Genomic DNA, 17,357 nt, shown 5'->3' with positions numbered 1-17,357 from the left:
GACCTCCGCTGCCGGCAGGCTGGTCGATGTAACAGCTCAGAGTTGAAACCCTCTCAAAAATAGCTCTGTTCCCTTCTGGGTTTAGCAACTCACACTTGAAAAGCTCTTTATTCTTTATAATGAATAGAGAGCAGGAACTTTTCATTGACAAAGAGGAACTAAAATACAAAATAAAGGCAGACCCATGGTAGTTATTCTTTTGAAGCGGTGGACAGAGAGGGCTTCAGTACTCAGCTTTCACAGATATCTACCCTTTCCTTGGGTTATTCCTGGAATAGAGGCATGAAGAGGCTTTTGAGCGGCTCTTGCTGTCAAAAGCTCATGTGTGGTGGGCAGTATTTCAGGTGACAGCATTAGCTAGAGACCAGCAGAGCAGTTTGAAGTTGAAATTTCAATCTAATTAATCGACTGAAGGAGAAAAAGACCTGAAAGAAGGACTTAACTCTTTGCTCTCCAGGCCTTCAAGACTCCTGACCACACTGAGGAAGGGCTGAGCAGGTCTGACAGTAACAGGATGGGAGTGAAAGGTCAAGAAGCCAATACTTATCTGGGTGGGAGGGACCACCATTAGGTACGTGTTGGGGAACCTTGTCTGTCAGACCAGGATTACTCAATTTATGTCTTGCCCATAAATCAAAAGTAATACAGATGGAGGAATAATGTCAAATCTAGTTTCAAAGTAATTTATTTTCTTTAAATCAAATGAAATGCATCTCTCAGAGTCCCAATGAGTTGGTGAGAAATTTAATCTCAGTTATTATTTGGGTCTTCTTCCCTCCTTCCAAATATAAACATCTGGGAGGCATATGAGTTACCTGGGAAAGAGGGAAAAGATGTGTACATTATGCAGGGTAATTGAAGCTGGTCATATGCCAAAAACTCCAAATCACATTGTCTTAAGATAGGATGTTTATTCCTTGCTCAAAGTCCAATGTGGATGTTCATGATCAGGAAGTCATCCCAGGCAGCTCTTCTCCAAGCAGTGACTCAGGGATCCAAGCCCCTTCCATGATGGGGCTCTGTCATCATCTGGGCTTTGAAATCATTTGCTTCCTGCCACTCTGACTGGAAAGGAATTAGAGGTAGAGATAGAGAGATCATGAGGATATATTTACGAATCAGGCCCTAAAGTGGTATATTACTTTAGCCCACATTCAATCAGTCAGACTCAACCACTTAGCTGTAAGTTGATACAAGGAGGCTGGCAGAGAAATAGAATTTAACTGTGTGCCCAGTGAAGAGAAATATCTATTGATAAAATTTAGCATTCTGTACCAGTGTATCTAATCTTTGGGTCATATGGCTTTTTCTGTTATTCTTCTCGTTCATTCCACATGGTCCATAGTAGCTTGATGCTCTCTCTTTGTCAGAAGGATTCAGTGAGGCTGGAAACCACACCTGCTACAGTCTTGCTGCTGCTTCTGCAGAGGGGTGTCACGGACCCATCAAATTCTAACTCTTCTTTTTCTCTTTCCTCTAAAGCATCCTTTTCTATTCTCCTAGGATTTCTAGTATAACTTTTTCTTTTTTTTCTTTTTTGAGACAAAGTCTTGCTCTGCCGCCCAGGCTGGAGTGCAGTGGCACGATCTCGGCTCACAGCAACCTCCACCTCCCGAGTTCAAGTGATTCTCCTGCCTCAGCCTCCTGAGTAGCTGAGATTACAGGCACGCGCCACCACACCCGGCTAATTTTTGTACTTTTAGTAGAGACGGGGTTTCACCATGTTGGCCAGGCTGGTCTCAAACTCCTTACCTCAGGTGATCTACCTGCCTTGGCCTCCCAAAGTGCTGGGATTACAGGCATGAGCCACTGCACCCGGCTGTTCAGCATCATTTTCATACAGACAGAAAAGACATAATCACTGTGAAGAGAAAAGAGTAAGAATATGAAGCACACAGTTGAGACGGGCATGTTAGGCAGTTGGTTGGGCTCAGCTAGGCATGCTTATGTCACTTACAATTATGACAGTGGGCCAGAGTCCAATGCCTCAGCAAAATAACAAATTACTACCTACCATGTATTTCTGAGTCTATTCATAGTTGAAAACTACGCATGACAGTTGCCATAGTTTGTTTTAGTTTGCCCAAGAGAGACAAGATTTCACCTGGTGGTTTTTATGAGTTCCAGTGTCTAGACCTTGAGAATTACATTCCATGGTTCTGAAGGAAATTCAGGTACCATGTAACTACTACAATGGGCAATCTCAGAGGAAGTGTGGCTCATGGGAGTAGTTTCCAAAGACAAGAAATGGGTAAGTAGTCTGATTTTTAGAAAGGAGAAAAAGTGGGAATCACAGAAAGTACAAATGTGTAAGTTTGAGGCCAGTTCTTTATTTTTTATTTTATTTTTATTTTTTGGAGACAAGATCTCACTCTGTTGCCAAGGCTGGAGTGCAGTGGTATAATTATAGCTCTCTGCAGCCTCAACCTCCTGGGTTCAAGGGATCCTCCCACCTCAGCCTTCTGAGTAACTGGGACTACAAGTGTGCAACCACGCCTGGCTAATTATTTAGCGGTGGCTCACGCCTGTAATCCCAGCACTTTGGGAGGTCGAGGCGGGTGGATCACGAGGTCAGGAGATTGAGACCATCCTGGCTAACACGGTGAAACCCCATCTCTACCAAAAATACAAAAAATTAGCTGGGCGTGCTGGCGGGGGCCTGAAGTCCCAACTACTTGGGAGGCTGAGGCAGGAGAATGGTGTGAACCCAGGAGGCGGATCTTGCAGTGAGCCGAGATCATACCACTGCACTCCAGCCTGGGTGACAGACTGAGACTCTGTCAAAAAAAAAAAAAAGTTTTAAAAGGAACATAATAATCACTTCATATTATGATCAGTTTGCTCAAAATAAGTCATACTTTTGAACCAAAATGAACCAAACATTACCTTTCCTTTTTTAGTTTGGAGTATTAAGTTGTCAGGTTAGGGGACTATGACAGACTTACTTTTCCTGGAATTGGTTGAAGGCCTCAATAATAGTATGTTTTGATAGATTTTAAGCTGTTGAACAATCAATCTTGAGTGTTAAGATTGAGCTTTGGGAACAGTCCATTAATAACAAGTTGCTCTTACCCATCTAAGTTCTGAAGCGATGAATAAGTAAACACAGGTGTAAACCAGATGGGGAAAAAGGAACCCCTCACCTCTGCTTTTGATTAAACTGATAAGAGAAAGTGGCTTGTTGTGTGTCCACAACCTGGCCCTTAATCCTTGCTAATATTCCAGGCCTGACACAGTTAAACATCCCTCTCCAGTCATAGGCACAGCTGAATTGCCTCTGGCCTCCCATTCAGGGGCAGCTCAGTGATTGGTGGAAGAGGAGAATGTAGGTGTCCTGCACAGAGGCAACTTCAAAGAATTCGGAGAGGGATTGTTGAGGCAGCTTCAGTTCCTTCTCCAAAATTCACCAACCATCAAGCATGGTTGGAGGTAGAAGGAGTGAACTAGAAGCAGTAGAAGTTATGATCCTGACATTTCTGCAAGGGCAGAAGGTCTCATTTCATGGATCAAGTTAGGAATGCATAGAGGGGAACAGAGAGATTCCTTTTAGCACACAATAGGGTAACCTAGAGTTCTTTCCGCTTGTGCTGTTACGGTCAACATTTTGCTATTTGATGCATATGAAGGCACAGAAGGAATGTGTAGCTTTTTTGAAGTTCTTACCAGAATAGGAAGAATAACTGACATGACAAATGATGGAAAATTAAAAATCACCTCACCTGCCCGGGCGCAGTGGCTCATGCTTGTAATCCTAGCACTTTGGGAGGAGGTGGGTGGATTGCTTAAGCCCAGGCATTTGAGATCAGCCTGAACAACATAGCAAGAACTCATCTCAAAAAAAAAAAAAAGTGAAAAAAAAAATCACCTCAGCTGAGTGCAACCTATGCTGGAGTCTCCTAAACTCAATTAATTTAGGTTAAAAAAAATTTTAAAGGAAAACTTCATACACTATGCAATTGCTCAGATACAGAGTGAAGAACAACAGTGATGGCATCAGTTTATATTAAAATATGGCCGGGCACGGTGGCTCACGCCTGTAATCCCAGCACATTGAGAGGCCGAAGCAGGCAGATCCCTTGGGCTCAGGAGTTCGAGATCAGCCTGGCCAACATGGCGAAACCCCATCTCTACTAAAAATACAAAAATTAGCTGGGCGTGGTGCCACGTGCTTATAATCCCAGCTACTTGGGAGGCTGAGGCAGAAGAATCGCTTGACCCCTGAGGGGTAGAGGTTGCAGTGAGCCGAGATCGCGCCACTGTACTCCAGCCTGGCTCAGGCCTGTAATCCCAGCACTTTGGGAGACCGAGGCGGGTGGATCACCAGGTCAGCGGATCGAGACCATCCTGGCTAACACGGTGAAACCCGTCTCTACTAAAAATACGAAAAATTAGCCGGCATGGTGGCAGGCGCCTTGTAGTCCCAGCTACTGGGGAGTCTGAGGCAGGAGACTGGCGTGAACCCGGGAGGCGGAGCTTGCAGTGAGCCGAGATCGCGCCACTGCACTCCAGCCTGGGTGACACAGCAAGACTCCGTCTCAAAAAAAAAAAAAAGTTGTGTTACAATTTTCTAGAGATTTTTAGTTCACCTGAACTGATATAATTATTATGCATCCACTAAAAATGTTAGTGTAGTCTCCAGTTGCATTTGTTCAACAAATACTTGTTTAGCATGTATTCCATGGCAGGCACTGTGCTGGGTGGGAGTTAATTGTACCACAGTGTCTGGAGTAATCTGCCCATTTAGGGGCACATACTTTAAGAGCAACATTAATGAATTAAGTTGGAGGATTGGTGGGTGGAAACCTAGTCCTATTTCTTCAGCTTTTCATGAGGCAATTTCTTTTCCTTTGTGCGTGTGTGTGTGTGTGTGTGTGTGTGTGTGTGTGTGTGTGTGACAGAGTCTTGCTCTGTAGCCCAGGCTGGAGTGCAGTGGAGCATCTCCGCTCACTGCAACCTCCGCCTCCCTGGTTCAAGCCATTCTCATGCCTCAGCCTCCCAAGTAGCTGGGATTACAAGTTTGTGCCACCACGTCTGGCTAATTTTTGTATTTTTAGTAGAGACGGGGTTTCCCCATGTTGGCCAGGCTGGTCTTGAACTCGTTACCTGAGGTGATCCGCCCACCTCGACCTCCCAAAATGCTGGAATTACAGGCGTGAGCCACCGTGCCCAGTCCCATGAGGCAATTTCTACTAAATCATAGAAAAAATATTTGAGTATTTTATTGGTAGAAATTATTTTAGCCGGAAATAACAGAGACATTGACATAACCAGCTTAAACAATTTAAAAAATTAGTATTATTTTAAATAACAACAACAAAAGCCAGAAGTAGAGCAAGTATCATAATTGGGGCTGGAGATTTATTGCTTTGCTGTTCTTTGAGCTCCTTTGTCCTCCAGATAGGGGCGTTTTCTTCAGGTTGCTTCCTCCTGGTGACTGCCATCAACTCCTGGAACAGCATGCTTCCTCATTAGAAAATTCTTTCCAGGCCAGGTGTGGTGGTTCATGCCTGTAATCCCAGCACTTTGGGAGGCTGAGGCAGGCGGACCACCTAAGGTCAGGAGTTCAAGACCAGCCTGGCCAACATGGTGAAACCCTGTCTCTACTTTAAAAAAAAAACACAAAAAAATTAGCCAGGTGTGGTGGTGCATGTCTGTAACCCCAGCTACTTGGGAGGCTGAGGCAGGAGAATCGCTTGAACCTGGGAGGTAGAGGTTGCGGTGAGCCGAGATCACGCCATTGCACACCAGCGTGGACAATAGAGTGAGACTCCTGTCAAAAAAAAAAAAAAAACTTTCCTCCCACCTTTGAACAAAAGTAGTCTGATTAGGCTCGTCTGTATCACTAGTCCATCTCTCATCCAATAGCAATCTCTAGGAGTCATGCCATGCACTGATTGGCTGAAGCCTAAATGCTGAAACTAATCACTTGCAAGGAGATTAGATTTAATAGGATTGGCTTCAGTTGAGGATAGTGCTGGCTTCCTGAGACACTAGGGCACCATGAAAGGGGTTGCGGTGGGGCTTTTGTAGATAACATTAGGGTTCTGTTTGAAAAAAGGAAAATGGTGGGAAGGATGCTAAGGAGGCAACCCTGGGAGAAGGAAGCCTCTTGGGATGGGTGGATTTGATGGAAGAGAAGGTAGAGATCTTTCCTTTCTCTCTCCCAGGAAAACCTGATCTCTCCTAGTGCTGTTACATTTCTTTACGTGGCAATAGCTGTAACTCATACCCTTAAAACCTTGCACAGTGGTGTGGAGTCAACTGTCCTGCTTCTTTGTATATGACTCTATTACATAAATTCAATTAAGTGGGGGTTCATAGGAAGGCTGATTGTGGTCAAGGTCCAACTTCTACCCTCCAATCTATGCTTACTGGAAATATAATTGATCTTTTGATCTTCATCTGTTGGATTCCTATATCTGTTTCTAATTAACTCATAACCGGGGGTGGGGGGACATGATTATCACCCCTGAAAACCTTAACAAGTGTGCCTTTCAGAGCAAACCAGGATCTAAAGGATTTGGAGAACTGTCACAAAGAGGAAATGTAAAATTCAATATTGAGACTTTGTGCAGCCATCAGAAAAAAATATCGAGACTTTCTGCTGCCATACATCAGCTAGATGTATCAGATATTCGGAAAGTTCAAAGGGCACAAATTTCAAGAGCATAGCCATCAAGAAAGCTGCACTGCTAGTAAAGGGGACTCTGTCTTTGGAAGTATTCATGCAATGGCTGGATGGTCACCTCCCAAGTATGCCTAAACATGGAATTCTGCACATTTGGGAAGTGGAACAGTTACTTCCATGGTACAATCCAACTTTTGTTCCAAGTAATCCTGTTTTGCTAATTGTTTGACCTGTGTTTTTCAAAGTGTAGTTCCTGTAACAGCATTAGCACCAGCTGCGGAACTTGGAAATGCAGATTAACAGGCCACACCCTAGCCCTCCTGTTATGGGTGGAATTGTGACCCCAAAAGGATAGGTTGAAGTCCTAACACCCAGTACCTCAGAATGTAACCGTATTTGGAAATAGGGTCATTGTAGATGTAATTAGATAAGCCAAGATGAGGCTGTACTCGCTTAGTGTGGGCCTTTAATCCAGTATGACTAATGTCCTTATAAGAAAAGGAGAGAGAGACACGGATACACAAGGGGAGACCTCCATAGATGATAGAGGCAGAGACTGAAGTTATATACCGGTAAATCAAGGAACACCAAAGATTGCCAGCAAACTACTAGAAGCTAAGAAGAGGCAAGGAAGGACCTTCCTTACCAATTTCAGAGGAAGTATGGCCCTGCTGATGCTTTGATTTCAGACTTTGAGCATCCAGAAATAGGAGCTTGTTTTAAACCACCTATTTTGTGGTAATTCATTATGGCAACCCTATGAAACTAACACACCTACTGAATTAGGAACTCATATATTGTGGCCCAGCAATTTGTGTTTATAAGTACCCCAGATGATTCTGAAATATACTAAAATTAGAAAATCACTGATTCCTTCCTTCCTTCCTTCTTTTCTTTCTTTTTCCTTTCTTTCTTTCTTTCCTTTCTTTCTTTTTCTTTCTTTCTTTCTTCTTTGTTTCTTTGTTTCTTTCTTTCTTTCTTTCTTTCTTTCTTTCTTTCTTTCTTTCTTTCTTTCTTTCTTTCTTTCTTTCTTTCTCTTTCTTTCTTTTCTTTCTCTTTCCCTCCCTCCTTCCTTCCTTCCTTCTTTCTTTTCTTTCTTTCTTTCTCTCTTTCTTTCTTTCTTTTCTTTCTCTTTCCCTCCCTCCTTCCTTCCTTCCTTCTTTCTTTTCTTTCTTTCTTTCTTTTTGTAATTTCAACTTTTATTTCAGATTCAGGGTGTACATGGGCAGGTGTGTTTCATGGGTATATTGCATGATGCTGAGGTTTGGGGTACAAATGACCCCATCATGCAGGTAGTGAGCAAAGGGTTTTCCAATCCTTCCCCTGCTCTCTCCCTCCCCGCTCTAGTAGTCCCCAGTGTCTGTTGTTGCCACCTTTATGTCCATGAGTGCCTAATGTTTAGCTCCCACTTACAAGTGAGAACATGTGGTATTTGGTTTTCTGTTCCTGGGTTAATTTGCTTAGAATAATGACCTCCCAGCTGCGTCCATGTTGCTGCAAAGGACATGATTTTGTTCTTTATGACTGTGTAGTATTCCATGATGTATATGTACCTTTTCTTTATTCAATTCACTATTGATGGGCACCCAGGTTGATTCCATGTCTTTGCTGTGGTGAACAGCGCTATGATGAGTGCATGTGTCTTTTTGGTAGAATGATTTGTTTTCTGTTTGTTTTTGTTTTTGTATTTGGTTTTTTGAGACAAGGTCTCATTCTGTTTTCTAGGCTGCGATGCAGAGGCGTGATCATGGCTCACTGCAACCTCAACCTCCCAGGCTCAAGCAATCGTCCACCTCTGCCTCCCAAGTAGATGGGACTACAGGCATGCCCACCATGCCTGGCTATTTTTTTTAAAAGATGGGGTCTCACTACATTGCCCAGGCTGGTCTCAAACTCCTGGAATCAACCGATCCTCCCATCTCAGCCTCTCAAAGTTTGGGGATTATGGATGTGAGCCATGACGCCCTATCCTTCTTTTGGATATATATCCAGTGATAGGATTGCTGGGTAAAATGGTAGTTTTGCTCTTGGTTCTTTGAGAAGTCTCCAAACTGCTTTCTATAGTGGCTAACTAATTTACATTCCCACCAACAATGTATAAACATTCCCTTTTCTCTGCAGCCTCACCATCATCTGTTGTTTTTTTACTTTTTAGTAATAGCTATTCTGATAGGTGTGAGATGGTATCTCATTGTGGTTTTGATTTGCATTCATCTGATAATTAATGATATCAAGCATTTTTTATAAATTTGTTGGCTGCTTGTATGTGTTTTTTTGAGAAGTGTCTGTTCATGACTTTTGTCCACTTTTAATGGGGTTGTTATAGATTCTGGATATTAGAGCTTTGTTGGGTGCACAGTTTGTGAATATTTTCTCCCATTCTGTAGGTCTGTTTACTCTGTTGATAGTTTCTTTTCCTGTACAAAACCTCTTTAGTTAATTGGTCCCACTTGTCAATTTTTGTTTTTGTTGCAACTGCTTTTGAGGACTTAATCATAAATTATTTCCCAAGGCCGACGTCCAGAATGGTGTTTACTAAGTTTTCTTCTAGGATTGTTATAGGTTGAGGTGTTACTTTTAAATCTTTAATCCACCCTGAGTTAATTTTTGTATATGGCAAAAGGTAGGGCTTCAGTTTTATTCTTCTGCATATAGCTAGTCAGCTATTCCAGCATCATTTATTGAATATGGAGTCCTTTCCCCATTACTTATTTGTGTTGACCTTGTCAAAGATCAGATGGCTGTAGATGTGTGGCTTTATTTCTGGGGAGAACCCCTGTTTCCTTTCTACTTTCTTTAAAGTTTTTTTAATGAAATCCTTCATGAATTTGCATGTCATCTTTGCACAGGGGCCATGCTAATCTTCTTAGTATATATACTGCTGAAGCGAGTACAGAACCACTGTTTTCTATTCTAGATCTAGACCAATGCCTCTCTCACATTTATGTGCATGTGAATGAATTGAGGATTTTGTTAAAATGCAGATTCTGATTCAGTGGATCTGGAGTAGGACCTGAGTTTCTGCATTTCCAATATGCTCTCAATACACGCCCAATATGCTCTCCAAGGACTGGACTTTGAATACCAAGTGTCTAAATCAGTGCCGTCTGGTAGAACTTTTCATGATAATGGAAATGTTCTATACTTCTACTGCCCAATATGAAAGTCACTAGCCACATCTAGCTACTAAACACTTGAAATGTGGCTTGACTGAGAACTAAATTTTAAATTTTTATTTCCTTTTACATTTTTTTATTATTATTATTTAATAGAGACAGGTTTTCCCTATGTTGCCCAGGCTGGTCTCAAACTCCTGGGCTCAAGGGATCCTCCTGCCTTGGTCTCCCAAAGGGCTAGGATTACAGGCATGAGCCACCACACCCAGCCAAGAACAAAATTTTTAAATGCTATTTAATTTAAATAAATTAATAGCTACATGCATTATATAGTACAGGTCATCAATTTCCTGTTTCTAGTCTTAAATGGCATGTTTTGCAAAGCCTTCAGGGCTCTCAACTTTTGTTCATCTTGAAATATCCATAATTTGATAGTCAGGACTGGTGGTGTTCCCTATGCAAGACTGTGTGCTCAGAAGTATATTAGGAGCCACTGGAGAGCATAAAATAAATAGATTGCAGGGTCTTTGCCCCTGAGGAACTTCCTGTTTATTAACCAGCTCTCATTGTGTTTTCTTCCAGTTTCTGCCAAGCCTGAAAGTGTTCAATGTTAAAGGGTGGGGGGAGGAGGAAATTAAGCAATAATTAGGAGAGATGATGCTTGGCAGGGGCTTTTTTATCTCAAGGCTACCAGATTTTGTTCATGGAATTTGAGAACATGAGTGATTTGCATATGTTGCATAAATTTGCATCTTGTATTCAAGAGACCTGACTCCAAGTCTATGAAGTACAATTTAATTAATTAGTGAAACCTACTATGGCTGTATTCAGAATAGAATTCATGGCATAACACACATGAAATTGCTAGCTGTTGATAGCTGGGATCAGGAGATCCCAGACCAGGTCAGGAGACCAAAAAAAAAAAAAAAAAAAAAAACAGAGCAGAAGAGGTTGACAGTTAAGGGGGAAGAAAAGGTACCAGGACCTTTGTTATCATCCCTCACCTCTGCCTTCTGTGCACCTCCAGCCTTTGTATATAGGGTCATTAATTTCCCACAAACAGCACTATGTAAAATGAAGTTGCACCAAAGAATGGAATTAGACCTCTTGTGCCCACTAGTGTCAGTTTCCTTATCTTTGGCATACCCCATACTTCCTGCCTTGCTTCTCTGCCTACAACTGAACTCTGCATGAGTGTTAGCAGATAGTTAGATAGTTTAAAAAAGGAAAGATAGAGTGAAGGAGAGGATGTCTAAAGAAAAGAAGTGAAGAGTCAGGTCATTTTTTCTGCTCTCTCTTCCCTTCTCTTTCTTCTCTCCTCTAGTAAGCACCTACTCAATGTCTGTGCCAGGTCTGTGGTAGGCCTGGGAGATACAAAGGTAAAGTAACACAGCCTTCTTGTCTCAAAGGAGCTCAGCACTGCAGCAGGGGAGATGAACATATAAGCAGCAACTACCATACTGTGCATAGAAAGAAACGATAAAGGTATGTCCTAGGAAGGGGACCCAGAGGAGACAGAGATGCCTCTGTTGATGTGGAGAGGTAGAGGGGAAGTTTTCTCACAGGAAGAAAGGGAAAGGACTTGAAGAAAGAGAAAGGACTTAAAGAAAGAGAAGGATTGTGGTGGGGCAGAGAGAACAGCATGTGTAGAAACAGCACGATGTGCTTAGCGTACAGTTAAGTATCACAAATGTGAAGGGGAGGAGGGAGGTCAGGGAGAGGTACAAAATCCAGACCAGCCTATAAATGCCTAATTAACTTGCTTTCAAGCACCAAGGGAATGGAACTAAAGTAGAGTACTTTAGACCACCTTACCTAGGAATGAAAACATGGCACCTACCCCAGCAGCAGGGCTAAAGGATCTTTCCCTTAGGAGTTAAGTCTCCCCTCCTAGCATCTCTTGACCAATGTTAGTTAGCTGTAGATTTGCCCTTAACATTTCCTACTTGTGCCCTTTTCTAGGAGAACTTGAATTCTATTATGACTCAAGTTGACTAGAAATAGGCATCTGTATAATATATCTTCTATCTGTTGTCTGTAACCAAATATACCCCCTGCCTGCCAGGCAGCCTGGAGAGGTCAGGTGGAGCTGAAGGGTCATCTTAAAATGGTCGTGTTCACCACCTGAATGATTCCCCTGATTCTCTCCTCTCCCCATCGTGTGGGTATTTACTCCTTCTTTCTTTTCGGAAACTCAGAACCAAATGTGGCAACTGCGTGTGGCCCCAGAGATACTAAAAACTCCCCTGCTCCCCCACCACCTCCATGGCCAAATCTGGGAGCCATAGAGCTACCCTTCACTGCAGAGCTAGTGGGATGGCATAAGGATAGAGACTGTGTCTGGTGCCTCCTCCCACCTCACCCATGCAACTCTATACTCTGTGGGAGAACTGGCTGCCATATTTCATTGATCTACTACTAAATGTTTTAGCAAAACAAAAAGCACAGACTGTACAATCGCTAATTCATACCTGATCCTCAGCTTAAGAAATACATTTCAAATTCAACTGAAGCTCTTCTGTTTCCCTCATTAATTACCTTCCTTTCCTTCCTCTTAAGAAGTAATCATTATCCTGAATGTGGTATTTATTATACCAAATACTTGTATTTATATGATACTATGGTATATTGTGTTAAGTATTTTAAAATTTATAAAAATGTTATGCCTCAAATGCCATCAACAACCAACTCTGTTAGTTTCCTGTGTGGGAAAGCTTCTGAATTGTGTGGTCTTGCCCCTCTGGACCCAATGGCTATATCATAATAAAAAGATAGCTTTTGGCAAGATTTTATCTTATGCTATTGATCTACATTGTCTCATATTTTTCCTTTATTCTTGCATATTCTATGAATATGGTGCTATCCTGTCATTTAGTTATTGTAATGTGTGTGAACTGCTGGGGACAGACTGATGTGAGTGCAGTTCTTAAACTTACAAAGTCCTAGACATCACAGTTTTGGGGTTCAGGGTATGAGGAACAGCTCTACAAACAGGGGTTGATTGTATTGAATATTCTTCCTGCTGAGGCTGCCTTGTGATGGGGGATCTTGGAGATCTTGGAGCAAAATAAATGGCTAATCGTTCAATAAAGGTCCTGTAATATTCATCACCCATGAGCAGTTAGTAAAAAATGGCTGTGAAGCCAGAGTTAGGCTACTAACAAGGAATTTATGTAGATGTGCCATGTCTAGCCTGTGTTCTGGAACTATAGAGATGAATAAGGTATGGTCCATTCTCTTTGGAGGCTCATAATTGAATAGGGAGTATTAATAATCAAATGACTGCAATTCAGCATGGCAAATGCTAAAACATACGTATGTAGCAGCTATAATAGGAACAGAGTAATAGTGAGAGTCAGAAAGTATGGTCAAAACACAAAAAAAGTCAGGTATATAATATGTGTATATTTGGTATATACATGTAAACTCTAACTATGAGGTAATAATCCCTGGTCTGTCCTTATTACCTGTGTGGATTGGGCAAGTTACAACACTCAGCCTGTTTCTTCATCTGTGAAATGGTGATAATATCTCATAGTGTTGATATATGGATTAAATGAGATAATCTAAAAAAATGTTATCCAGTGATATCCTGGTTTTAACAACAGGCTCTCTAGGGAAAAAAAGACAACTTAATTTAAAGCATCTGCCAATTTCCATGCTTACATACTCCCACCATAAGCAGTTAGTAAGAATGGCTGCAAAGCCAGAGTTAGGCTAATTCCAATGCCAAAGGCCAAATTCAAATGACCACATTGTGTCAGTGAAGAAGAAGTTAGGAAGAGACAACCCCAATACATGTGAGCCAGCTCTGGCACCCCACTGATTTATTATGCTCTATGTTCTTCATTAACTTGATTTTTTTCCTCAACATTATTATATTTGAGATTTGTTCATGTTGATACATGTAGGTCTAGTTTTGTTTTGTTTTTGTTTTTGTTTTTTTTTCTTTCACTTCTACTGCTATGTAGGGTTGAATGTATGAACACACCAAAATTTATTTTCCCTGCCAGGCACAAGAGGCTCAGGCCTGTAATCCCAGTGCTTTGGGAGGCTGCAGTAGAAGGATCACTTGCACTCTGGAGTACAAGACTGGCTTGGGCAATGTAGCAAGACCCCTTCTCTACAAAACATGTTTAACAATTAGCAGGGTATGGTGGTGCACACCCTGTAGTCCTAGCTACTCTGGCGGCTGAGGTGGGAGGATCACTGGAGTCTGGAAGTTTGAAGCTGCAGTGAGCTATAATCACACCACTGCACTCCAGCCTGGGCAACACAGCAAGACCCTGTCTCAGAAAAAAATAATTAAATAATTTGTTTTTCCTTTTTTTTTTTTTTTTGATGGATATTTAGGTTGCTTTCGATCTGGGGACTCTTGAAAATAATGCTGTAAAAATCGTTTTGAATGTACTTCATGGTGCACAGCTGTAAAAGATTTCCCAAAATCAGAGTAGAATTCATAGGTTTTGGACATACATGTTCCAACATGAATAGATTTTGCCAGATTTTCCTCTTAGGTAGCTGTGATGATTTACTTTCCCACTAGTATCTCAGTGTTTCCATTACCTTCATTTTCTCCTGTTCTTAGTTTTGACAGATGTTATAAACTGAATTGTGTCCTTCCAAAATTTATATATTAAGTTCCAACCCCCGATGTGACTGCATGTGGAGATACAGCCTTTATGGAGGTAATTAAAATCAATGAGGCCATAAGGGGGGGGCTTTAATCCTATATAATTGGTATCCTTATAAAAAGAGGAAGAGACACTAAAGCTCCCCCAACAACTCCACCCAACTCCCACCCTCTCCCCACTATGTGTGCATAAAGGAAAGTCCATATGAGGACACAGTGAGAAGCCAGCCATCCATAAGCCAGGAAGGGAGCCCTTACTAGAACCCGAATTTGCCAGAACCTTGATCTTGGACTCCTAGCCTCCAGAAGTGTGAGAAAATAGTCTCTTGTTTCAGCCACTCAGTCTGTGAGATTTTTGTCATGGCAGCCTAAGCAGATTAATGCAACAGACTTAAAATTTTGCCTTTAAACAGATGTAGTTTTTCTTTATTTTAATTTTAGAAACTCTTTGTTTCCTTCTAATCAAGCCTCAACTCTTATCTAGTTTAAACAAACTCTCAAACTGACCTCTTCCTTTATAACCCACCTAATTTACTTATTTCCAATTTACTTCATTTGAAATTGCTCTGTTCAGGCTGATTTTCTCAGATTCCCCAAATATAGCATGCTCATTCTTTTTTTTTTTTTTTTTTTTTTGGAGGGGGACGGAGTTTCGCTCTTTTTGCCCAGGCTAGAGTGCAATGGCACTATCTCAGCTCACCGCAACCGCCGCCGCCCGGGTTCAAGCGATTCTCCTGCCTCAGCCTCTCGAGTAGCTAGGATTACAGGCATGCGACACCATGCCTGGCTAATTTTTGTATTTTTAGTAGAGACTGGGTTTCTCCATGTTGGTCAGGCTGGTCTTGAATTCCAGACCTCAGGTGATCCACCCGCCTCGGCCTCCCAAAGTGCTGGAATTACAGGCGTGAGCCACCGCGCCCGGCACCATGCTCATTCTTATCTCTGGACCTTCATTAAAGCGGCTCTACTTGCCTGGACTACCCTACCATTTTCCCTGGACACATCAAAATCCTGCCCATTTTTAAAATACACAAGTCAAATCCCATTCTCTAAGAGTTAGGACTCCTTCTTGGTCAAATGAAAGAACATCCAAAGCAAACTTCTATGGCATAAAAAGGAAATTTGGTTTTATGAAAAACAGAACAGCTTGCTTCAGAGATGTCAGGGACCTAGATAGTGCAATTAGGTCCCTCTTCTCATATCCAGTCTCACTTTACCTTGCACTGGATGTATTCTCTCCTTCTATAGACATCATGCCTCCATACTGAAGGACCAGCACAGGGCCACGGAAAGCTCCGTACTTACAACATCTTATGCATAACCCACAAGACTTCCTCTCTCCCATCCTCCATTTGTAGTATCTTGGCTGTGGGTTGGGGGTGGGGGAGTTTTCATTGGCCTAATTTGGATCAAATGGCATCTTCTTGTTCAATCGTTTCATCTAGAATGGTGGGGTACTATGATAGCTAAGCCCAGGGTATGTGCCCACATCTGTAGCCAGGGAGGTACAGCATTATGACTGTCAAACCCATTAAAACCACATGGAGTGTGGAAGATCAAATCCCCTTGCTATGGTCTGAATGTTTGTGTCTTTTTAAAACTCTTTTTTGTTTTTTTTTTTTTTTGAGACAGAGTCTTACTCTGTCGCCCAGGCTGGAGTGCAGTGGCCGGATCTCAGCTCACTGCAAGCTCCGCCTCCCGGGTTTATGCCATTCTCCTGCCTCAGCCTCCCAAGTAGCTGGGACTACAGGTGCCCGCCACCTCGCCCGGCTAGTAGGTTTTGTTTTTTTTTTTTTTTTTGTATTTTTTAATAGAGACGGGGTTTCACTGGGTTAGCCAGGATGGTCTCGATCTCCTGACCTTGTGATCCGCCCGTCTCGGCCTCCCAAAGTGCTGGGATTACAGGCTTGAGCCACCGCGCCCGGCCTTAAAACTCTTATGTTGAAACCTAATCCAGGGCTGGGCATGGTGGCTCACACCTGTAATCTCAATGCTTTGGGAGGCCGAGGTGGGTGGATCAATTGAGGTCAGGGGTTCGAGACCAGCCTGGCCAACATGGTGAAACCCCCATTTCTACTAAAAATACAAAAATTTCCCAGGTGTGGTGGTGGGTGCCTGTAATCCCAGCTACTCGGGAGGCTGAGGTGGTAGAATCGCTTGAACCCAGGAGGCAGAGGTTGCAGTGAGCCGAGATCCTGCCACTGCACTCCAGCCTGGGCAACAGAGCAACACTAAAGAAACAAACAAACAAACAAATAAACAAAGAAAGAAACGGAAACCTCATGCCCAACATGATAGTATTAAGAGGTGGGGCTCTTAAGAAAGGGTGCAGGTGAATCATCTTGAGCATTGGAGTTTGAGATCAGTCCAACACGGTAAACCCCTGTTTCTCTTTTCCTTCCTTCCTTCCTTCCTTCCTTCCTTCCTTCCTTCCTTCCTTCCTTCCTTCCTTCCTTCCTTCCTTCCTTCCTTCCTTCCTTCCTTGCCTTCCTTCCTTTCCCTCTTTCTCTTTTTCTTTTCTTTCTTTCTTTCTTTCTTTCTTTCTTTCTTTCTTTCTTTCTTTCTTTCTTTTTCTTTCTTCTTTCCTTCCTTTCTTTCTTTCTTTCTTTCTTTCTTTCTTTCTTTCTTTCTTTCTTTCTTTCTTTCTTTCCTTCCTTCCTTCTCTCTCTCTCTCTTTCTTTCTTTCTTTCTTTCTTTCTTTCTTTCTTTCTTTCTTTCTTTCTTTCTTTCTTTCTTTCTTTCTTTCTTTCTTTCTTTCTTTCTTTCTTTCTTTCTTTCTTTCTTTCTTTCTTTCTTTCTTTCTTCTTTCTTCTTTCTTCTCTCTGTCTCTCTCTCTCTCTCTCTCTCTCCTTTTCTTTCATTTTTGAGACAAGAGTCTCACTCTGTCGCTCAGGTTGGAGTGCAGTGGCACCATCTAGGCTCACTGCAACCTCCACTTCCCAGGTTCAAGTGATTTTCGTGTCTCAGCCTCCTGAGTAGT

General features: G+C 42.3%; 1 long non-coding RNA gene and 1 other non-coding gene across 5 annotated transcripts in view; both read right to left on the bottom strand.

Annotated features, from left to right (window-relative positions):
* Positions 1–657: 657 nt before the first annotated feature.
* LOC105493209 (uncharacterized) overlaps positions 658–17,357 on the bottom strand; it is a 46,443-nt gene continuing 29,743 nt past the window's right edge. For 3 of the 4 annotated variants that reach the window (XR_011609791.1, XR_011609792.1, XR_011609789.1), the window contains exons 2-3: positions 1,753–1,861; positions 658–1,065 (exon numbers count right to left, since the gene is read on the bottom strand). This is a non-coding gene — a long non-coding RNA (uncharacterized lncRNA). Of the gene's footprint in view, positions 1,066–1,752; positions 5,771–17,357 lie in introns of all 4 variants that reach the window. The other variant, XR_011609790.1, reaches the window with a different exon arrangement.
* Positions 9,433–9,540, bottom strand: LOC112428782 (U6 spliceosomal RNA). The gene has a single exon (XR_003020826.1). It is a non-coding gene; the product is annotated as a U6 spliceosomal RNA (small nuclear RNA).

The sequence above is a fragment of the Macaca nemestrina genome, chromosome 11 (genome assembly GCF_043159975.1).
Source record: "Macaca nemestrina isolate mMacNem1 chromosome 11, mMacNem.hap1, whole genome shotgun sequence".
NCBI lineage: Eukaryota > Metazoa > Chordata > Mammalia > Primates > Cercopithecidae > Macaca > Macaca nemestrina.
This window is presented reverse-complemented; position numbering and strand designations above follow the sequence as displayed.